The following is a 23693-nucleotide window of genomic DNA, read 5'->3' as shown; positions in this document are numbered from 1 at the left end:
GCAGTATGCTGTACTTGTATGACCATTTCAATACAGTGTAATTGTTTTCCAACACTTCCCCCACAGGTTAGTCTGGCTTCCAACAGAGGGAGAAGTGAATAACAAGCCAATCAACATGCAAAACACTGAGCAGAGCAGCGCAGCACACAGCCACCAGCCAAAAGCGAGATTAACACGTGGCTGCAGTCAGGACAGTGACTCCTTGCTCTTGGCTTTCTCAGCTTTGCACGTCTGCTCCTTGTATCTTCTGAATCATCTTTCTAGTGTTTACTGGTCAAAATAAGTTGCTATCCTTGTCAGCACTGCATGATGAATACAGTAGGACTAGCTGATGCTCGCTGCAAGTTCCCAGCTAAGGAAGAAGCTTTGCCCCTTTTGCCACTCTGGAGCTGCATCCAGAGGGACCACCCCCATCCCGAGGCTGGGCCATGAATGCCATAACACGGGAATGCAGCTGGCCCTGCCAACTGGGCACAGTGAGTGGTAAAGAGAAACCTCTTCCAAAATGTAAATGTGCTTGCCTGGCATTGCTGGGGAACTTGGGTTGCCTTATACAGAGTGTGATCCTCCCTACCCCGTGCTCAAGTGGGACCTTCTTAACTTCAGTGGATGCGACTCCTGGAGGTCATTTTCCAGCGACAATTATTTTGGGGCTGGAAATGTGTTTGTAGAAGGAAGCTCTCCTTTGTCTGTTGGAAAGAGCTGGCACCAGCAGCTGAGCTGAGACTGCTGGCTGCTTTCAGATAGAGCACACTGCAGATTTAGGAGGCAGCAAACTTTAGGCACTACTAGCCTGCTATGGATTTAACCAGAAATTCAAAAATGAAAATCTCTGTATTGCATTACAAATCCCCTGAGGCATGCAGCAGGCTTTTTGTGTTACAGGTGTTTTGATGGTTTTTTTTTTGTTGTTGTTGTTTTGTTTTTTTGGTTTTTTTTAATAACTTTTCCAGAACTTCCATTAGCTACTGTAAGATAACTGCCCATAGTTTGGCTCAGTTCTCCAACAGTCAGGTGTCTACAAGTCTGGAAGAACTGATTTTTGCTTGTGTCAGTTGGTGCCATTCTGTGAAACATGCAAAATGTTTTTGCTGTATGTTTTCCAAAATGGAACATTTTACAGTCCTGCTCTAGTGCCAGGATACCCTTACAAAAGGAGCTAATCTTCACTAATGATTGTGTAAGAACAAAATAATAAAAAAAAAAACCCACTGTAACTTCTCTGAATTTATGGCATTACAGTCTTTCCCATGGCAACACAGAGAATCAGACAGTTCAGTAGCAAAGTACAAACTGGAAGAAAAGGAAAACAATGACCAAAAAAAAAAAAAAAAAAAGAATAAACAATGTAATTTTCTCTAAAAGTATAAGAACTAAGTAATAAAAGAAAATCCCTGTAAATGGTAGTTTGTTTGTAAAGAATACACTTCAGTCTATGTTCATTTCAATCTATTAAATTACCTTGCCTAAAACTTTACATAAAGCCCTTTTATATTACATTATACTGCATAGGAAAGCATTCAGGTCTAATACTATTACTGATAAAGAAACCAAAAGCATATTTGGAGAGACTGAATGTCTATAAAGAGCAGACTAAGCAAGCCTCTTGAGAAACAAAACTCCCATATCAGATTATTGTGTGGAAAAATATAGCCTGCTCTTCTCAATTACAGCACCGATTGGGGTTATTTAGAAAAGAAGTCATTCTGATTTTCTATCATAAAATCACTTTTCTTAAGCCTGTAAACATCCAAGAAATTAAATTTTTAGATAAGATCCATTTTGCAAAAAGATATTTATGAAAGGATTCAGTTAATGAGTAGAGAGAGTAGAGAGGATTTAATAACATAATAACTGACTAATGCTAGCACGCAATAAGTATGCACAATTAGATTCCTGTACAGAGCTGGTGTTTTACCTCATGTCCTCTGACAGTTCCTTATATAAGCTAAGTTGCTTGTGTCCATCCTTCCTACAGTAGTGAAGGCTGTAGCAGAAAACTTCTATTTAGGTCATAACAAAATATTTATTAAAAAAAAAGTTATTAAAAATATTTAATAGTGATTGTCTGGGTAACAGCTTGACAGCTGAATACAAAATCATACTGCTGACTTATGGCTATTAACATATGAAGCACACAAGGAAGTTAGGTTATTTAGTGTAAACACAGGCCAATTCAGTAGTGCCAATGATATGAAATACTAAAGTTTTCACATTCATATTATGGCTCATACTAGCCTCAGAACTCTGCCGAGCCCTGTAGGTGAGCTACTGAAGTTAATACGAGTCTTTTTATTACAAGGCTCTTTGAGTCAAACCCTGGAATTAACATCATTCCTGGTTGTGCAATTTACCTCTGAACAAAAAATGATCAAAATGTTACCCCAAGTCTGGCAAGAGAGAAAAAGAGGTAGTGGACTAAAATCAGAAACACTAACACTGCACAACTATATCCCATAAAACTAGAACTGCCACTTTACTACTTGAATCTTTCCTAGTGAGATTTAATTTAATTTTTAAGGACTTCAGGGCAGGTTAATGAGGGTCTATTTCTGTGGTAGACAAGAAAGTATTTAAAGTGGGTCAAGTGCAGACCCTAGACAGACCACCACAATACTTCAGGGCTTTAAAATCCTGAACCAAACTTCCTATGTTTGCAACATTTGTACATTCTGGCTCTTAGAACTGATGCTGCCAGAGGTCACAGCCACGTGGTGCAGTGTTGTTGTAGCCCTGTACTGGGGCAGAGTAGTTGGGTTGTGTTGGAAGAGGCCATACTCATGGGTTAGCACACCTGGTATGTAGTCAGGTTACATTTCTGTCTGTACAGTGGAATATGAAACACAACAGAAGCAGTTAAAAAGTAGAATAGGGATAATACACATAAATGCAAGCAGAGCAGTCTCTGAAATCAGGTATATATGACAATCAAGAATCAGACCCTTCACATTTAAACCATCTGTAAGAAAGCAAAGTCAGATTGGCAGTGTGACCCCTTCCACAGGCAGTTCTCAGGCACCACTAGTAAGTCTCTGTTGGAGCTAGCTCCCATACAACCACAAAGTAATAGTTCCCACCAGCTGCAGCTGGAGAGATGGTGTGTGCCCATCCAGAAGACAAAGAGCCATGCAGCCCTACTCAGCATGGGTAAAAACCGAAAGAGAATTTTATTGATGTATGTGCCTGACAAAAAGTTAGCACTTAAATATCTATGTAATTGCATGCATTTATATTTGTGGCAGTGTCTTACTGCCACTGCATCGCTATTAAAATGCAAAACAAGTGCAAGCATGTTATGTTTATTAAACCACTAAAAAAATGTTCAGCCAGCATTATGACTTAGGTTTCAAAAGCATAGAAACAGGCAGGGAAAAGAAAGGGGAGGAATCAGAAATCAAATTCTCAATTTTCTCTTTGATAACTAGGGTAGAGTATACAGTCCTTTGAGATGTCTGTGGTAATGATCTTGCCTTTTAGAATAAATGATCTCAAAGTGTGCTGCAAATTTAACAGTTTTACATCAGACATAAGTGCAAGACAACTGCATATGTGTCTGAGATGTGCTAGGAAAATGGTCACAGCAAGGGAAGAATACCTTCTTTCCCCACCCCAAGAAACTGCCAATCAGTCATAGGTGTGCAGAATGTAATTATGCAGACAGAAATTAGGCCAGTTCACTATGGCTAATTCCTTGTCTTTTACAACAAGTGCCACAGGATCTTTAATGCCACAGATGATTAGGTTGTCAGCTTTATGTATCGTCTGCAAGTTGGCAGCTCTAGTAGCTTGCCCAACACCATGTCCAGTTCAGAGCGCTAGGATAAATATTGGCTGGCAGGGTGACATGCAACATTTCTCCTCATTTCGCCCTGACTCCATGTTCCCCATTGGTAGATCTGCAAATCTAGTGCTTTCTCATTCATGCTTTCAGCTTAAAGTTTCTTTTTATTAAATCAGCCCTTCCATCATCATCATTTATGTCCTATTCATACATCATTTCTAGCTATTGTAATACCTCTTCTCAGGATTGAAATAACTCTGACATCAGCTTGTGCAGTCTGAACAAAGAGTCCTAAGGCATCAGAATACCTTTATCTAAAATATACTCCTAAATAAATGAAAGGAAAATATTGTTTATATTCTTTTTGTGTTTTGTGAATAAGAATTATGCAGGAAGAGAGCTATTCAGCACTGAGTGCTTTCTGGCAGTAGCCAGATGCAGGCCCAGCAGCTGGGGGAGGTTGCTGTGACTTCAAAATGAGCACTGTTCCAAACTGTCCAGTTAATCTCTTATCTCCAAATTTTGGATGATAACTAGGATATTGGCTACCTGATAACACTGCAGTTATCTTAGTTTTTAGATCTCTCCTCTAAATTCAAGTGTTAACTTTGTTCTGTTGCTCATCTACCTTTCTGCATAATGTACTTGCCAGTTCCATAACTGCTTCTTTTACAAACTTTTAGTCAGTCAGTTGTTGTAAGTCTAGTGTGATAATCATACCTAGGTTTATGATGTGAAGAACAGAATTGCAGAATGGCAGCATTTCTTTGCATTAGAACTGTTAGATGTTGTGCAGCATCCAGAAGTGGCTGCTGTGTATCATAAGATACAAGTACTCCACTGGGAATCCAGAACACGCTTAAGCCACTAACCAAAGGTAATTCTTATACTCCAAAGATGTTTTTTTGTTGTTGTTTTGTTTTTTTGTTTGTTTGTTTGTTTGTTTTTGCAGGGGCACTTTTTGAGAGAATGTGTAAAAATGATGTTTTCAAAGTAAAGCTGGGCTCATACTTGGAAATTCTTCTTTAAAAAGCAAAACTCTGTTACACTGCTGGCATTGTGGTGGAATAGTGTCAGCAGAGTATGGGTGATGTCCAAGAGAAACTCCTGTTATGTCACTTCCAGTTTCCAGCTTTCTCCTTCAATTCACGTTGCTCTTCAGCAACATGAGGAGAGCTGAAAGCAGGAAGGCTCTGCCCACTGCAGGTGGTGGCAGAGGGGACATTCGCTAGTGTTTTCTGAGGCTCCTTTCCAGCTGAGGTGAGTTTCCCACGTCTTGGTGCATCTTGTTGTAGAATGCTTGAAAAAGACAAAATGAGAAGCACTGAATTCTATATTCTTTAATATAATATGCAGTGGCCCAACTCTGTTGTGTAAGTGATGGAAAACCCTTACTTGCAACAGGTCTGAGAAAAGGGAATGAGGAGAAACTGGAATTCAGGTAGATTTTCAAATGACATTAAAGTTGTGTTTTGTTTCAGTTTGAAAGTGCATGTTGTATGTTAGCTTTGGATGAATACAAATTCTAAGACAGGAACATTCCATTCATGCTTTTAGAATTTTAGGTACAAATTTCAAATGGATCTTTGGAAACGACTTTCCCAAACCTGTCTGTTGGCTCCTGGCACTGAGAGTCTCACTCCATTCAAACCTGTTCTTTCTTTTCCCTGTGCTCCATCTTGCTGCGTGTTTCCTTGTGTTCTGTGATGTATCAGTTATAAAACTGTACATTTTTACCTTGGTATCCTGCCTGAAGGTGGTTCATAGCATGTAACAAGGCTGACTCTGTGCAAAAGGGACAACCCATTTCTTGTGGGCAGGACACAAGCATTTTTAATGCCTATCAATTACTCTCACTTAAGAAAGATGATAATAGTGGCTAAACTCAATGGAGCTGGCGCTTTGGCTCTCAGCACTGAAATGATACTGCATATGTGTGTATATATATGCATATGTTTAAAGAGTATGTAGAAGAACAGACCTTGTTTCTGATATTTACTACCTGCATTTCTTTCTTTCAAAAAGGCAACAATTAATTATTTGTTTGTTTTTTTTTACCATTAAGAAGTTGTATGGCAATGGCTTGATCCAGACTGCACAGGCACCCCTTTTCTAGGTGGTCTGAACACAGAAAGATGCTTTCAGATTTGTAGGAAAGGCTATCCAGAATGGAGACTAGTAGTGCCATTCTCCTTTTGCTGGAGGAGTTCCCATCTGTGATTTGGCTTTGTGTGATAACTTAAGCATAGATGTAGAAACACTTCTACACCGGAGCTCTGGAAGTAGGCTAGCAGCATTCAGTCATTGTTACATGATGAAGCCAGGCTAAGCGTGCCAAAGGCACCCTTCCCCCAACTCTCTCTGCAGACACACACAGACAGGCACACACGCAGTATTATCTCTGTTTGCCTTACTAATGTCATTGTGCAATATTCCATTTTCCTCTCTCTTCTTGTCCCTAGGGTCCATACCAAACCCCTGCTGGACCTTTTATCCACCCACTAAGTCCAGATTAATTTATTATACTCCATCTAGTTTTTGAACTGTTTCTTCTAAATGTGTGATGGGGCTTAGGGCTGTGCAAAGGGGATTCAAGGATAAGGGGAGAAAACATCCTCAGGCTCTTGCTTACAGTGAGAGGTTGCATTACAGTGTGAACACCTCTACTATTATTATGCATAGCCATGGAAGATGATGCAGGCAGAATAGCTGATTAGAGCTCATATTTAGCTACATTAACATCTCAAGTCCATTTTTTTCTTGTAAATCTGAGTTCATCATAATCTAAAAGCAAATATTTGCCTTTAGTATCACTGATTTATGCATAGAATACAGTGTACTGTTCATTTCCTTCTTAATTATTATTTTTTTAAACAGCTTCCAGGCAGAAAGTCAAAGCCTGCTGTGTTTTATATTATACTCTGCAACTCATTTTCTTGTTGTTGCTGTTGTTTTTAATAAAACATCTAATTAATCCATGCAATCTGAATACTTTCTGCTTAAACTCAAAGTGCTCATGAAAGAAATGGAAGGAAATGTTTTTAGTTTGTTGTACCTATGAAAGTAATAGGTAGATAAAAAGCGTAAGGAGATGAATCCTTCCTCACTCTATGTCTAGCATATCAATGGTGACTCTTGATAAGGGTAACTACAAGTGGAAAATGTCTGAAAAAGTTCTTAAATGCTGCAGAAATGACACTCCTAACTTTTGCCATCTCACTATTGTGCATTGTATTGCATAAGATGAACGTGATGGTCTTGCATTTGTAGCAATAAACCTGCTATTTCTTTTCCATTTGTGGGAAGTCTCAGCTTGGCTTTTTTATAGAAACCTGGTGTAAAGGAAACTTGAAGTTCTGTTGTAGCTCAGGCCTGTTTCTCTTGTGTAGAGCACTATGAATGACTGCTTATGGTAGAAGTTTATCTCTTTCTGATTCAGCACCTTCTCCTGGAGAGAACACAGACAAGGGGCAAAGGGGCTAGCTGTGCCCCTCGAAATTAAGAACTTCAGGCGGCAAAGTCTGAAATAAAGAAAAGGAACTAGAGGATTGTGCCCTCTGATGAATTATCACCAGCACAATTTTTAATTGAATGTTTGTCAGGCTTTTTCATGAAATACCAGCAGCCCTTTAATATCTTTAAATTATTACCTAGGTAATTTCCAGTAACAAGGAAGTTGAAAATCAATGTAGAAAGTATTACCATAGTAAAAGTAAAAAGATGTTTCCAAATGATAATGTAGAAAACCTCACAAGAGAAAGCTTACTTGCCTATGAAATAGAGTCAGATCCAAAGCTCACCTTTGAGGCAGTGTCACCTCTGCAGCATGCTCTTGCTTTTACTTTTGCACCAACAAAAAATCATACATGGCTTCCCTCTAGCAGAGGATTGGTCTCATTAAAAATAACAACACTGTGTTCTTAAAATAGGTAGGCTGCTCCAAAAGTAATGCCTCCTATTTCTTTCCATGAAAACTAAAACAGATGCAAAGTGCACAATAACACTGTTTGATAGAGCAAATTCTCAGCTACAAAACACTATTTTTCAACACAGTCACCATGATTAGCTGTGCATTTTCACCAGTAATGAACAAAAGCCTGTAAGCCATGCTTGTGAAAATCTGCACCAGAGGAGATTTCTCTCCTCAGGCAGACCACTGTCGCCACTGCCCAGACCTTACTATGCTCACATCCACTGCTTGGTCTCCATCAATGTTCAGCAAGCATCGATGGATATCAGTGGGTCCATTTCTTCCTCGTGGAGGAATTCAATTTTACCCTTTGTGTCATATAATCTCCCACATCAGACACCACTGTCAGACTGTCCCTCTGCTGCCATCTGTCACACAGCAACAAAATGCAGTGGGATATTGGTGGAAAGGTTCAACCTCTACTGCCACACCACCACCATCTGCCTCCAACATCATGGGCCAACATCATCATATAGAAGACACTACTTTTGGAGCAGCCCTCATATATTTTTGTCTATTTCCATAGAAAATAAAACTATTTGTAAAAAAAAAAAAAAAAAAAAAAAAAAAAAAAAAAAAACACTATGGAATGGTTTACAACAGGAATGTTTTCTTCTTACAACAATGTGTTTACATGCATATTTGTATCGTGTGCAAATTAGCTGAGTTTATGAGCACATGGCCCTATCACATTTTGAAACTTTCCAAGCATTCCTTCTTCTATTTTTTTTCATTAAGCTTTTCCCTCACCTTATAGATTATATCTGTAGTAGATTTTAACTGCTATGCAATAATATTGTATTATCTTAGCATCAGCAGTGTCACAGAGCATTAAGAGATGAAGTAAATCCAGCTATTCCTGAAAAGATGAGTAGCACACAAACCTGTAGAGTTGATGTAGACAGTTCATTTATGTCCATCTAGCCAAAAGCAGGTATTATTTTGTGAGGGAGCTATGAGGGGGAGGGAAGATGTAAAATTACAGAATAGCAGTTGACCTAAAATAGGGAGTTGGTAAGATTTCACTCACCTGCCAAGTAACTTCACATGGAGACTCCAAAAGAGATTGCAGATGACACCAGAATTGTTGTTCAAAAGGTTTGTGTTTTGATTTACACAAGGACGAAAGGGTGAATGCTGGACTATTTACAAATTCAGCTGTGCCCTATTTCAGTCTGAGACAAAGTCACACTGCATAAAGAGAATGCTATATGCCTGATTCAGGTAATTTCTGACAGTTTCCATTCCTCTCCTCTCAGCTTGCTTTGGTAGAAAGCAAATAACTTACCAGTGGTTTGGCAAGTTTGTTACCTAAGCTTACTGCTTGAGCAAGTACAACAAAAGCTGGTAATTTTCCAACACTTGAAGCATGTCTGTTTTTTATTTGATGAGCAGGAAAGCAGGGTTTTGTGATCTTTAACACCCTGGAAGAGCAACTGGCCAAGGTTTAAAACTGGCCCAGCAGCTGGCAAGTCCCTCGGGTCCTGGTCCCAGCTGCAGATCAAATAGGCTGCTGCCTGGGAGGGAGCGTGGCCTGTGCTGCAGGGAAAGGAAGGCTCTTCTGGGCTCTTATGCAGCAGAGTATTGCTACCTAACCTGCAGAAGATAGGTGATGCTGGCAGCTGCCCTGCTCTTGCACTGAAAATAGCATCTTGTTCTAGAGGTTTTTACACCAGAATGCTTGTAGCTGACACCTTGCATGACGAGCTTATGTGTGATGCTGCCGGCTACTGACGCACAAGGTAAAGGTGTTCCTGTTATTGATGCTAACCTGACATCATCCTTCTTTTGGGTAGCACACAGCTTATACCAGTCTGGGGTTGTTTTGTAATTCCTCATCTGCAGAACTGAGTTCTGCTGCTTTCTGCAATCTTTGCTGTATAATAGGGCATAAGAAATCTCTGGAAGTCTTCTGCTGCAAAAACAGAGAAAACCCTTACAAAGGTTCACCATGACCTATTGTCCTGCATGAGGTACTGCACATCTTCCCTGTGTATTGGTATGTCTCTTTTCTGAAGAGAAAAAAAAATAAGAGAAATCCTAAAGCACATCAGACTTCTTTGATTTCAGTCACAAGTGCACATGTGAGAGACATTTGCTAATGGGACTCAGTCTAATTTTGGAAAAAATACATATCTTATCTTTCTAATTCCACTAGAAAAAAATAAATCAAAGAGGTCTTTTAACTTACTATATTATCTTTACTTAGACACTTAATTTTACATTGATGTGGGTCTTGGTCTTCCCAGGAGTCATACCCAGGAGTGACTGCACAGATGCCTTCAGGGAGGATTGCTGTTTGCTGATGTGATGCTAGGGACAAACAGTCCCAGCAGCCAGCTCTGACTTCACAGCACATGGCCAGAGTCAGAGCAGCACCATGCTTTGATCTTCTGCAATGTGTCACCTTTGCTAAGGGTAAATGTGAGTCAGTTATTGAATGTCATTGCTGAAATTACTTTTCTTTCATTAAAACAGAAATGCAAGCTTGTATGAAATGGTAAAGTATGTACAAGAACACAGTGTTTTAACATGTTTGAAACTATTTTTGAAGTATACCTAACGCAAAATGTTGCAAACTAATCCTGTAAAGTTGTTTATTAACAATAAATATTCTAAGCAAAGCTGTTGGAATTGCTGCTTCACAGTAATCTGCTGAATCGAAAATTCCTATACAAACAATGTCTATTCATTTCAAGGTAACAGTAAAATCAGCTAGATTCAATATCCCACACTCAAAATTCTACTTTGCACTGGTACAGGGAATACTTATTTTAAGCACATCCATAAAATACATATTTTAAATGATATTTTGCAGTTCAGTAGTTTCTCTAACCCAAGGAACCCAAAGTGCTTCTCAGATGGAGGTGAAGTTAGCTTCAGAGTAGTCCTGTAAGCACAATTATTTTCATTTTACATACAGAGAAAATGAGCAGTGAAAGCTGATGGTTTGTTCAAGGTTGCACACAGGTGCTGGCATAAAGAACAGACCCTGCACTTCTTGCATCCCACTTCTATGCCTTAACCAGAGAGCCCCCAGCTGGATTTCCACATTATCCTGTGGTTGAGCAGCTTTCATTAGATCAGTGGAGATTCAGGAACCATTAGATTCAGGAGATTCAGAGCTAATTAATGCTCTGGCACTTCTCAAAGCCTCCATGGTCTTTACCTCTGTTGATTCCATAGGGCTTGATGACTTGCAGTGAAGACTCTGAAGAGATGACAGAGAAAGACAAGTAAAACTTGGGAACTCACTAACATTGTCTGACAAAAGTAGAGGCCATACTCAGAAACATGTGTTAAAGTTTTACAGGCTTCCCATTCTTCTTCAACACTGGACATGAAAGCTTCAAAGCAAGACCCCATCATGTTAATAGAACCTTGAAACCTGATAAATTAAAATTGTTCCTTATTACAGTCCTCTGCATCATCCCTATCACACTGCTTAAAGTGAATTGCCTTGATTCTCTTTTAAAACTAAACATTTTCAGATTAAAGAAAGAAAACAACCCAGCAACCAACAGGATTCCTGTGTAAGTCACAAGGAGTCAAGTATTACACCCTGCCACCTGTGCTTCTAAATAATTAGGGAGGGCCATAAGCTGCTGCTGTTAGATAAGGATCAATGCCTCCCAGAAGTTTGGGCTAAGACATTTTAGTTCAAGTTTGTAACATCTCCAATTACATCTCATTGTATTGAGAGGTTTTAACTGTTTCAACTTTTCTGCTAGTAAGCAGATTAATTATGAAGACAATAAAGAAGCTAAGTTATTAACAGTGATGGATTTTGGAGCAGGGTTGTGATTTTTCAGTTCAATTAACAATGGCTTGTCAGGAATGTTTGGACATCAAGAAGCCGTACGTTTCAAAGAGCCAGAAGAATGCTTGTCATTAAATTGTAACATCTAAATTTTCAATAGTACTCAGTCTCTCTCTCCCCACACAGCAAAGGTTTATTTTGTTTGCATTTTACTTGGGTATTTTGATATGACTCAACAACCCCCAAATGGGTCATCATTAATGGATATGGATATTCCCAACAGGGGTACTTTACCTCATCAGAATATGTGTACAAAAAACAAGTTCTCTCTGAAACTAACTTATATTTTCCATCAACTTCTATGAAGGGTAGGCAGACAATTCTTAGAAATACAATATTTTGTGATCTTAGGCATTTATATGGCTGTAATATGTCATATTGGCAGGAAGTGTCGATCTGCCTGGGGGTAGCAAGGTCCTACAGAGGGATCTGGACAGTCTGGATCATTGGGCTGAAGCCAATGGAATGAGGTTCAACAAGACCAAGTGCTGGGTCCTGCATTTTGGCCACAGCAACACTGGGCTACAGTCTTGGGGCAGAGTGGCTGGAAGACTGTGTAAAGGAAACAGACCTGGGGGTATTGGTCAGTGCTCAGCTGAACATGAGCCAGCAGTGTGCCCAGGTAGCCAAGAAGGCCAAAGGCATCTTGGCTTGTATCAGAAATAGTGTTGCTAGCAGGAACAGGAAAGTAATTGTACCTCTGTACTCAGCACTGGTGAGGCTGCACCTTGAGTACTATGTTCTGTTTTGGGCCCCTCACTGCAAGAAAGACATCAAGGCCCTGGACCGTGTTCAGAGAAGGGCAACAAAGCTGGTAAGGGGTCTGGAGCATAGGCATTATGAGGAGCAGCCAAGAGTGCTGGGATTTTTCACTATGGAGAAGAGAAGGCTCAGGGGAGACATTATAGCTCTCTATAACTACCTGAAGGGAGGTTGTAGTAAGCTGGGGATCTGTCTCTTCTCTCATGTAACTAGTGATAGGACTAGAGGGATTGGCCTCAATCTGTGCCAGGGGAGATTCAGGCTGGATGTTAGGAAGTACTACTTTTCCAAGAGAGTGGTCAGGCACTGGAATGGGCTGCCCAGGTAGGTGGTGGAGTCACTGACCCTGGAGGTGTTCAAGGAACGTTTGGACACTGTGTTGAGGGACATGGTTTAGTGAGAACTATTGGTGATGGGTGGATGGTTGGACTGGATGATCCTGTGGGTCTTTTCCAACCTTGGTGATTCTGTGATTCTATGATGTATATACATGTAACAGCAGAAATGGAAGAGTTTGGGGTTTTGTGTTTTTTTTGGGGGGGGGGAACAGGGGGGAAGGGAGGAAAAAACATAAATATAACTCGCTCTTTAAAAATCTGTGTAAATTAGTTTGGGGAACAAAGAGATGAACATGTTTTACACTATTAATAAGGCTTAATGTATAAAGTATTAAGCACCTCTTCAGCACTTAGAGTAGCACAGCTAATGCTTTAACTTGCTTGACATTGGAGCCTTTTTATCACTTATATCCCAGCATATTTACAAATTGAGAAGAGGCTTGTTGAATCTTGTTCTGTGACAGACTTCTGAAGTATTCAGGCTGGTAGCTTGTAATTACTTCATCCTGGCTCTGAGTCAAAGCAGGCCAGCACAGGGGAGGGAGGCGTTCTCTTGAACCAGCCGAGGCAGAGAACAGTAGCATGCTTTTAAAGGAGAAGAGCACGAACACTGGGCTTTTCTTGACATACATCATTAACTATTAACAGAGATTCATTATTTTTGTGGATTTGTCACAATTGGCTCTTAGGATAGAGTGTCTACATGCTATATTAATTATCCCTAACCTGCTTGGAGGCACATTTGTGATTGCCAATCATTTATTGCCAATTTACATACTTGAGGGAGGAGATGAGGGGGAGATATTCAGAAACATAAAAACACATTAGAGTTAATGTATTAACATTTTCCCTGAAGCTCATCCCATTCCATGTCTTGATGAGTCCATCTTAGTCCTGAATAATCCTCACCTCTTGCATCCTCGGCAAGCGACAGGAAAACTGAACAATTTCCTTGAGATTACTTGAATTCCTTGGAATAATGTCAGTTACTGTGTCAAATTTTTGGTTGTTTTTTAAAGAATGAAATGATATATTCATAATAAAGTTGTGATTTTCTTATTTGATATGAAATCTCAATGTTTTCTTTTTGCATAACCCACTTTGCAGTGTGTCAGGACACATTTTCCTAACAATCCATAAGGGAACAGAAACTCTCACTTTGAATATATATGAGTTTATTATACTCTCTGCATGAGGTTTGAAGTGACTTGTTTTCTCATGGTAAGAGAGAGTGGATGAAGCTCAGTGTGGGTGTTGTGGTAGTACCATTAGCCAGCCATACCTGATCTGAGATGTCACGCCTGACTGTACTGCACCATCAGGGCTGAGGTGCTCCTGCTTTGTCATCATTAAGTGGGTGGCTGCTGTGGCAAAATGCTTCTGCTCAGTGAATCAATCACAAAATAAATGTTATACTTCTGCAGGGGAAATATCGTGCCTCCTTCTTGACTTCCCACTCCCAGCACTTTTATTCCTCTGCTACCCTGACATGCTGCAACAGCTTTATGAAAACCAAAGGCTTTAATTGTAAAACTACCACTTCACTGAAGACATGCAGGATTTATTCAGTGCTCAGCTCCCAGAGATCACTTTATTTGGCATTCCTCATTTATTTTTCCTTCACTCCATCTTACCAAGCAAAGTTTAATATTTAAACATGTGCCACATTCTCTTCGTGAGCTTGAGTTGCTTGAAAATGTCATGCTGTGTCAGCATTTCTTTCCTATTGGGCTGGGAGCCCCAGCAGCTCCCGCTGAGCAGCCCTTCTGGTGGGGCAGTAAAGGACTGTGCAGCCTCAAGGATGGTGCAGCCACAAAATAACAACCATTGAGCTCCTTACAATCCCTTTTCTAAAAGGCACCACAGTTTGGATGTGCTAGAGAAAACTTTCTGTTTTCATCATGAGGGCTAAGTGCTCACAGAGCATCCTGTGCACAGTTACCTTAACAGGGCTGCTCCTTGTACAGGGAAGTCTCAAACATGCCTTCAGTTGATAAAAGATAATAGCATTACTTCATATCAGAGCAATTCCTATGACAACCCATCCAGAGCATGGCACAGAGCTGCCCCAGCTGAGGGAGCTGCAGTGGGCCTCACCTGCTGGGCCCAAACGGCTGTGTCCCACTCTCAGGTCTGTGCCAGCTTGCTATGTAGTAGTAAATGCGTGCTGCATATGCATGATAATACATGTCTCCAAGGTTTAGTGGATCTGGAATTATGCCATTTGTTTTACACTAATTGAAGCGCGTGTCTACAATAGGATAAATAGAGACCATAAAATAAGGGTACTGCATAACCTATCTTATTACTGAACAGGCAGTCACTTGCACAGCACCTGAAAATGTGTTCTGTAAAAAAAAAAAAAAAAAAAAAGCAGCTCATTTCTGTTCATATGTGTGCATGTATTTGGCTAATAGGATTTATTTATTTCTTCTAAGCCAGTCTGAGACAACACATACTCCTTTACAGCTTTTCAGAATCTTCCTCCCCTACATCCCTTGCACTTGTGAAATACAGCATGTACTCTTCTGTGCTTCTTAAACTGAATCCAGTGTAACAGATGTTAGATTTAAAGCTGCTTCTGTATGGGAAGAAAATGTATCAAAAAGTGAGTGTTGTGTCTTGAGTACGATTAAGTTTAATTCACTCCTATATTGGACTCTCTAGAACAAGGTTTATTCACTGTGCAGTTTCAAGCAGCAGCTGCTAAGATGAGTCTGAACTTGGTCACAGGTCAAAAACAACCTGAGTGGTACTGGGAAGAAAGGGCATGCACCTGTTTCTGCAGAGATTCAGTAAGTAGGTTAGTGTCATGTGGCCATTTGGCAGTAAAGGTAATTAAATGACAAACTGCACTTAGTGTACCTGATCCTTCACTGTGAATGTTTTCAAGAAAGGGAGTTAATGCATCTTTGTAATTTGAAGTTTAGTTTCATCACCCAAGGAAAATGGATCTGGGCTATTGACTTTGGGATTAGATCTTTACACAACACTTCTCTCATTTTCAGATTCAAAACTCTTTTTAATCACTCTTATTTCCATCACTGCATCTACAGTATAGTTGAGATGTATTGAGCTGCACAAGTGGGTGGGTGGGTAAGCAGTGAGAAAACTAGTTATATTCTGGAGATATCAAACCATTAGGAGAGAAAACACATTTGCTGAGTGTCTGATCTCTGCAAACCACTGAGGCATCCAGTTTCAGTAAGAAACAAACAAAACCCAGCAACAACTAAAATTCTCTCTATATGTACACTTCAGTACATATCAAGTAATGTATGCTTCTTAGGCATGATTCACAAGACAGGTGCAATTCATGTGCAGATGACTCTGGTTGCAGCAATGGAGGTGGATGTGGACTGTGGGACCGTGTAAGGCCAGTGCAGAATGAATGCAGAATGTAGGAAAACTTTTCTTGTTTAGTAGAGTAGACAGGAGTTAAAATAGAAGGTCTACAATTCAGTTTTATTGCTAACTGAGGAAGAGGCCTGGGTCAAACTTAAAGTCCGTTTAGTCCTATGTATGTACGAGAGACTTAGGGGAAGCATGTAAGAACAAGGACAGAGAGGCTGACCTGCAGGCATGAGGTCAGAGCTGCATGAGCAGAGCAGCTGTGGCTTTACCCATCTGTGAGAGTGTGTCTCTGCAACTTAATTGCGTACTGGATAAGAAAGTACTTCCTTGTGTTGTTTTAAGCTTCCTACCTAGCTGAAGGATACACTGTCCCAGGGGTGTGAAGAAAAAATGATTCACCAACCGCTTTTCTGTTTTGTAGCTTTCCAGCTTATCCACTCATTCTTATCACTTCTGCAGCCTGGAAACTTCTAAATTTGCTTGGTATAATAAGGTTATTCTATACCTTTAAGCAGCCTTGTTGCCATTTCTGTTACTTTTGTTGAACTTATAAGCAAACAAAACAAACAAACAAAAAAATCAAATGAATCATTCAGAAGAAAAGTTCATCAGAAAGGTTAGATGAAATAAGAAGTTAGCCCAACTCACCAGCTGAAAGATAACAAACGTAAGCATGAGAACTTGCTTTCAAATCCTAAATGATTTGTTGGAAGCATTAGAGATAATTCAGTTTTATCTTGGATAATAGCAAATAAAAGCCCAAACCATTGTGGAAAATCAGACTGGAAATTACTATCAATTTACTATACGATCATTTTGTTTGTTTCACACTCATGTATCTATATATATTTCAAATGAGTTGATTATAGAGGCTGATAAATGATCTGTTCTCAGTTGTAGCCCGTTCTGCTTGCCATCAGTGTAACTTCATTGCAGCTGGTGATGAAATGTCACCTGCTGTGTGAGAGAAAATAAAATGCACTGTTGTGCTAGTAATTAGGGCTGAAAATCAATAGTGAAAGATGTAAAAATGAAAGACAGTGAAAGAGAAAACTGAAAAATAGAATTAGTCGGGGATAGATAAGAAAAGTGAATGAAAGAGAGTATCAGAGGAGATGGAATGTTAATCCAAGGTGGAATGATGACTACTTTCTGCAAAGAGGTTTCATTTTGAGTATAAGTAAAAATGCCCTTTCTAGTCAAAACCTCTATTCGTGTGGTAGAGGGTGTATGTCTGTGAACGAAGGCTGGTGCTGCTAATGGTGCCTTGAAGACCTGTGTATTTTCTGCTTGGTGGCTGCCATCCTGGAAAATGTAGGACTTAGATGAAACTTGCTTTAGAATTCGTAAGGGATGTCTCTGAATTGGTGAGAGCAGCCTGATACTGTACAGTTTATAGTCAAGAATGCTGCACACACACACACACACACATATATATATTTCCATTTGCCTTAAATCCATTCATGTTGTAGCCTTTGAGACAAAGCATCTGGGGGTTTGGATATGGCCAGATGGCTGAGTACTGAGTAGCCCTCTTCTAAGTAATTCCTAAAAAGTACCTGTACTAAAAGGGTGGAAAATTGAAAAGACTTGTTGGCTCTGCAGGGGATGGTTTGTGTTTGGTTCTGATGGAGTGAAATGTCATTGACTATCGTTCATTATGAACGGGCTTATTACTGGCTAGGGAGTAGAAGAAGCAAAGCACTTCATTCTCTGCTTTTCTTAGCTTTCACCTCGAGAGCATTGGCTTAGGAAATCGTGTGTCAGAATGTCAAAGAAATGCTCAGGCAGTTTGTTCTCTTTGTTTAATCTTTCCCTAAATATCAAAAACCTTGGTCGTAGAAAAAGACAGTCTTTCTCTTTAATAAAACTGTTTCTAGTACAAAGCAAGTACAATGTGACAGGCAAATACAATAACCCAATTAAAGCATCTTCTGTATAACACACAAATGTGTGAAATGTTTTTTCTCAAATAAATAGCCTTCAGTAAGGTATATGTATTTTGCTTAGTTATTAGACTGCATTCTCATATCACTTTGAAACATCTGTTCTATCTTATGTAGTAACTAACAACAGTATGACCAGCTGGCAGAGCAGTTTAGTATCATGCCCTTTATCTGTCCAGAGAGCAAGAAGAAAAAAATAAAGCAAATGGCTAGTAAGGGAATGGAAGTGTGTGTTTTTCTATCAGTGTAGGCAATTCTGCCCTTGCTCAGAGTTATCAGTATTGTAATGTAGAGATAAAAATGAATCTTTGTGCACTGAATTGGATATTTCCTGGAAGCTCTTATTAGAATTTTTTTCTGATATTGTTAGTTAAGGGAGATTTACTTTATGCTTAAGTTATCAAACATCACTTTCCTAATGTGCAAATCCACAAGAAAGTAACCTCTCAGGTATTTGTGAATGCTTTTTGAAGGGACAATAAATCTACCAAACAGCTGACTTTGCACTGCTTTGTCTATATCATATTAAGCAAGAGGTATCCAATAAAGAGAAATTTTCTAGTTTTGTAGAAATACACAAAGCCTAAATGATGTCTTATATTATGTGTACTCAGAAGGGGTGCATGAGCACAAAAAAGGATGTGGACAGCTGCTTAGATCCCTGGTCAGCAAACGCTGCTTGCAAAGAACAGTGTTGTCTTACCTGTGGATGTAGAGGCTCCTTAAGCTGGAGCGGTCTATGGATGTACTCCTAGAAATAAGTTCCATCCAGTAATACTACACAGCACTAGGATGTGATGAGAGTTTTATTACAACTTACTCATACTTCTAGCAATTTATGGAAAGTTTGCGACTGGGAGAGCTTGGACTCTTCATCCTGGAGAAGAGAAGGCTCTGAAGGGACCTTGCAGAGGCCTTCCAGTACCTGAAGGGGGCCTACAGGAAAGCTGGGGTGGGAATTTTTATAAGGGTGTGTAGTGACAGGACAAGAGGAAATGGCCTTATGCTGGCAGAGGGTAGATTTAGACTAGATACTAGGAAGAAATTCTTTACTGTGAGTGTGGTGAGACACTGGAACAGGTTTCCAGAGAGGCTGTGGATGTCCCCTCCCTAGAAGCATTGAAGGTCAGGCTGGATGGGACTGTGAGCAACCTGACAATAGCAAAGGGGCTGGAAATAAATGATGTCGAAGGTCTCTTCCAACCCAAACCATTCCATGATTCTACAATTTTCTGGTCTGCATATAGAAAAAACCTCTTGTAGTTACAGAACAGAAAAAATTCAAACCCAAAGTTCCTGTTGACTTCAGAGGGACTGTGGGTTTGGGTACTGTTGGAGCTGAGGGCCCTCTTGTGTGTGTGTGTGCATCTCTTGCTGCCAGCGAGACTAAATCTAATTCTCACATTGTGTTCAGCAACCTATGCCAGTGCTTAAATGCCTGTCTGAGCCTACCTGCAAGTCCAAACTTGTTTATCAGCAGTGTTGTTCATGCACAAGCCTATGCAAAAGTGTGGATTTATGCAGAGCTCCAGAGTACGCCCAAGGGCACAGCTCCGTGGCAGAGAGCAGATCTCAGCCATGCTGCATGAGGGGTTGGGGACAGCAGGACCCAAGTGAGCTGCCTTCAGCCCTGCCCAGCAGCAAGCATCCTTCCCTCAGGTGTCCTGAACAGCAGGGAAGCTGGGCTCTAGAAGGGCTGCTAGCCAGCAGCGTGGGTGGAAAACATGCACAGCACAAGTTGCATCATGCTTAACTCTTACCTTTTCACCTTTTAGTGGAGATATGGCTAATGGCAGCTTAGCTGTAATGCTGCATTTCTGCATCACTGAAGCTCCAAGCCTCCCCCTGCACCCCAGATTCCTCCGTCTGGTTCTCAGCTTATCCTCAGCACACTGGTTTTGAAGAAAATGCTGGCAATCAATGGAAAAATTGTTTGCAGGACAAAATTTAACTCCCACATGGTATGAAATGGTAAGTGACTTAGTATTTCAAATGGTAACTGTATGCTTTTACTCTGAATGATAGAATAAATGGCCTTCCTATATAAATAGGTAAAACTTAGCATTAGCATTTTATTTTTTAAACATCAGCTTGTAAAACCCAATGGGAGGATGAGAAGAGGGGAAGAAGGACTGGCACTGTATTGTTTACATAGCATTTGGAACACATGCCCTCTGAAACCCTGATAGGAGTCTAATCTCTACTAGTTATATACACAAAATTAATTGCTCCAACTCATCAAGTTGCAAGCTGGCTTAAAAATCGTGAGAATTTGAAGATAGAGTTATTCAGTTTTCTATTCTTCTGTCTTTTGAGTATTTGAAGATGTTTTCTGTTTTATTTTCAGTCTTTTATGTGTCACTAAAAGCTTTAGAATCTCATCAGATTTTTAAAGAAAACAACATGAAAATAGTATACTTCAACACTGTGAAATTAGGGTTACATTTTTTAAGAGGTGCCAATAGTACTTTGTAATTAAATCAACACTTACTTATCGAAGAGATGGAAATTTAATTTTTGCTTACAAAAAAATAGAATTGAAGGAAAGATGCTTAGGAAATCCAATAAAAAATCCATATTTTTAAAAAGATCCGTTTCCTCAGATGATGTACGCTGCTGCAGATCAGCAAAGCTTTCCTTAGCGGAAGTCCCGTGAAGTCCTGGCCTTAGTTGTCTTGATCTAACACAGTTTGAACTGTGTTTCTGTTTTGCAGAAGAATTCCTAAAAGCACTACAATGCCTTATCGTGGCCATCATATAGACTTAGATCTCCCAAGCACTCTGGACACGTCAGTAATAACTCTGTGTTTTATGAAGGGAAGCTGGTCTCACCACACCTGCTGTATTCAGTCCCTCCATGGGCACATATGTTCAGCACTGCATCTCCTGGCCATGGCTGGCAGGCTCTGTTTTTAATCCAAATAGGCACTATCAAGAAACATATTTTCAGTTTTCTACAAACCATAAAGCTCCTAGCAATAAGCTTTGATGACCAGATCATGAAGCGTCTCCCTGCAGACATGCAGAAATCCCCTCAAGTTACAGACCAGGCATGTAGACTGCAGAGTTTTGTTCTGAGCTGGTTCAGAGGAAAAAATATCAGGTAAAACTGTGGAGAAGAGGGAATTCTCAAATAACCAAGCTCTCAGTTGAAAGAAGTGAACACAAACTCATAAACTTCCTATGGTCTTAAGCGATTTATACTAATCTATATCTAAATCACCTTTTAAATACTTTATTTCACACACACACACGCACACACAACTAGTATCTTGGAAAAAAAATCTTTGAAAAACCTTATTTTTAGGCTTAAATTGCTCTAAAAAGTAGGAAGGATCTCCAAACCCCACTGCCCACAAGTGCAGATTTTGTAGCAAATATTTCCAGGCAGTTGTGCTCGTGAATTCAACCACACTGGTGGTTCCAGCATGGGAGCCTGTCCTGGTGGACTATCACCCCCACTGCAAAAAGGTCCTTTGCCTCAAGTGAGCAAAAGTGTCATTTTCTGCTTAAAAGAAGTGGGGGCTATGCTAAGTCAGAAAATAAATCCTTTGTGACTCGTAAAGAGAGCGCTTTTTTAGGTCAGGTCAAGAACAAAGACATTGGCAGCACAGTGCTGAGAGGCTTAGAGTGGTCCCCCTAAGGACAATTCCTGACACTGATACAAATTTTTTCTTCATTATATGGCAAATGGTTTTTGAATGGATTCGTAAATGCCCTTAAAATAATCAGTTTATTCAATTAGCAAATTCTCCTTTAGATATGGCTGGATTTATTTATTTATTTTAATCAAATATGCCGTTCAGTCTCTGTAGCAAGGGAAAAAAAGAGGTGGCTCAAAGCAGGGACAGAGGAAATGCTGCTGAGAGCATTGCCATTGCCCTCCTCTCCCCATATACAGACATGCATGCTCTGGTACCACACAGCGGCTGCAGTTTCTTTAGTCTTGAATATGGGGCAGCACAGCCTTCTGCCTTTCATTCAAGGTATTTGCTGGTGTTAGAATTCAATTATTATTTTTACTTCCAAATCTCAGTTTTCTGATAAGTCTTGTTACTTCTTTGATGTTTTGTTTGCAGAAAAGGTCCAGAATTAAACAGGTATTTTTCTAGTTTCTCCATGTCACAGTCTTCATTTTTTTATTTTTTTCTAAAAAAGGTTGGCTTGGGTTTTCCTATCAGATCCCACGGTGCTCAGTAACAGGAATCATCTCACCACATATTTGCAGTGGATTCTACATATTAAAGGCTAATTAAAGGCTTCTGCGTTAGGTTAGTGTCAAATCCTTCCCAGAAAGAGAGGTAGGAAGTAATGTAAGGTAGCATAGAATGCTTGGTTGTTCTAGTTCATCTCAAGGCTTTTTTGGCCTTGCATTTTAGGTTCAGTTTCAGTTCACCCTGAAGTTATAATTATTCTTTAGAAAATAGTTTGAAAGACCAGTTTCAGGTTACTTGCTGTCTTAACGATGTTGTTTGTTTTTTCTCTCTGTAGGTATTATACAGTGCCACTACATATTAACAGGTATATGTATGTAAACCTTATTATTCCACTTGTGAACATTTAGAGCTGGCAGGTTCCAGAATCAATGTGCTCCCCTTCCTGCTGCTTCTTCCATGTGAACTTTCTTTGTCCTTACAACTGCAGGAAACTGCCAAAGGCATCTGCTAAGTGAGCCACTAGGGATAAAATTCACTTCTGCTCCTCACTTTCTGAGCTCCAGAAAAGTGTCATGAACTCTACAGGCTGCAAAAGGCCAGCACTGTCATGACTGGCTGGTTTCTAATTGTGGAAATAAACTTACAGCTCTATGGCCTCCCCTAGAACAAGAAGAGTGAGAAATCAGTATGGGCGGGGACAGAAACCCCAACTGCCTTGTTAATAATACCAAGACATTTTCTTTCTTTTTATTTATTTTCTCTCAGAACCACACTAAGAGGTTGATGTTGGCCTCCCAGCCATGCTCTGTCTGGCAGTTGGTGCCAGCCTAGTGTCACTGCCAGGGCTACCTCTTGTGGGGGGGGGGCAAGCCCTGGGGACTGCTGCTGGCCCTCCTCTTTGGGAGTCACTGGAGCCCCCCAGGAGAGCAATCCCTGCCTTGCACGGAGGAGTCTGCTGCTACCTCCTGCCTCAGGTCCTCCTCTGGGGACATAGTGGTGGTGGTGGAGTGCCTGGGCCACCCACAAAGGATGCCAGGGAGCTCCTCAGCCCTGGAGCCAGCAAGTCATGGTGGTGGGGCCAGGGGTGCTCACAGGGCTGTGCTCCTGGCCTCCTGCAGCACGAGCATCAGAGTGGTCCTGTTGCCACCAGTGGAGCTCTGGGCCATACAGGATGATAAGCCTCCCCACAAAACACACCGTGAAATTTCTGAGACACGGGTGCAGCTTCCACAGCAGGGACACCCCGTCCAGCCCATGCATGCACAGGAAGCTCAGAACAAGGCTCTGTGTCATGGGCACATCCCACCAAGATCCTCCTGATCTCTTGTTAGAGCCACCGGAACAGGGGTCTCAGGTCTCCTGGATGCTCTTGGAAAAAGGCAGCCCAGACCTCACATGGGAAGTTGTGCTCTGGAGCCAAGATCACCAGCTCTACACAGCCATTATCACTCACTGCTGCAGGGGCAGGCAGCAGCAACACCACAGTTCCTCAGCACAAACCCCTAGTCCTGCTCCACACCAACCTCTGTGAGGCCCTTGCTGCCTGAGCCAGGCAGGGCTGGGGA

At 40.6% G+C, this 23693-nt stretch overlaps 1 long non-coding RNA gene across 2 annotated transcripts in view; it reads left to right on the top strand.

Annotated features, from left to right (window-relative positions):
* Nucleotides 1–19762, top strand: part of LOC101747786 — a 31400-nt gene extending 11638 nt beyond the window's left edge. The window contains exons 3-4 of one of the 2 annotated variants that reach the window (XR_006939262.1): nt 67–5041; nt 19747–19762. This is a non-coding gene — a long non-coding RNA (uncharacterized LOC101747786). Of the gene's footprint in view, nt 1–66; nt 15150–19746 lie in introns of those variants that run through there. The other variant, XR_005859522.2, reaches the window with a different exon arrangement.
* The last annotated feature ends 3931 nt before the right edge of the window (nt 19763–23693 follow it).

Source organism: Gallus gallus, chromosome 4 (assembly GCF_016699485.2).
Source record: "Gallus gallus isolate bGalGal1 chromosome 4, bGalGal1.mat.broiler.GRCg7b, whole genome shotgun sequence".
Taxonomy (NCBI): domain Eukaryota; kingdom Metazoa; phylum Chordata; class Aves; order Galliformes; family Phasianidae; genus Gallus; species Gallus gallus.
The sequence above is the reverse complement of the archived record's forward strand: the minus strand, read 5'-3'. Positions and strand labels throughout refer to the sequence as shown.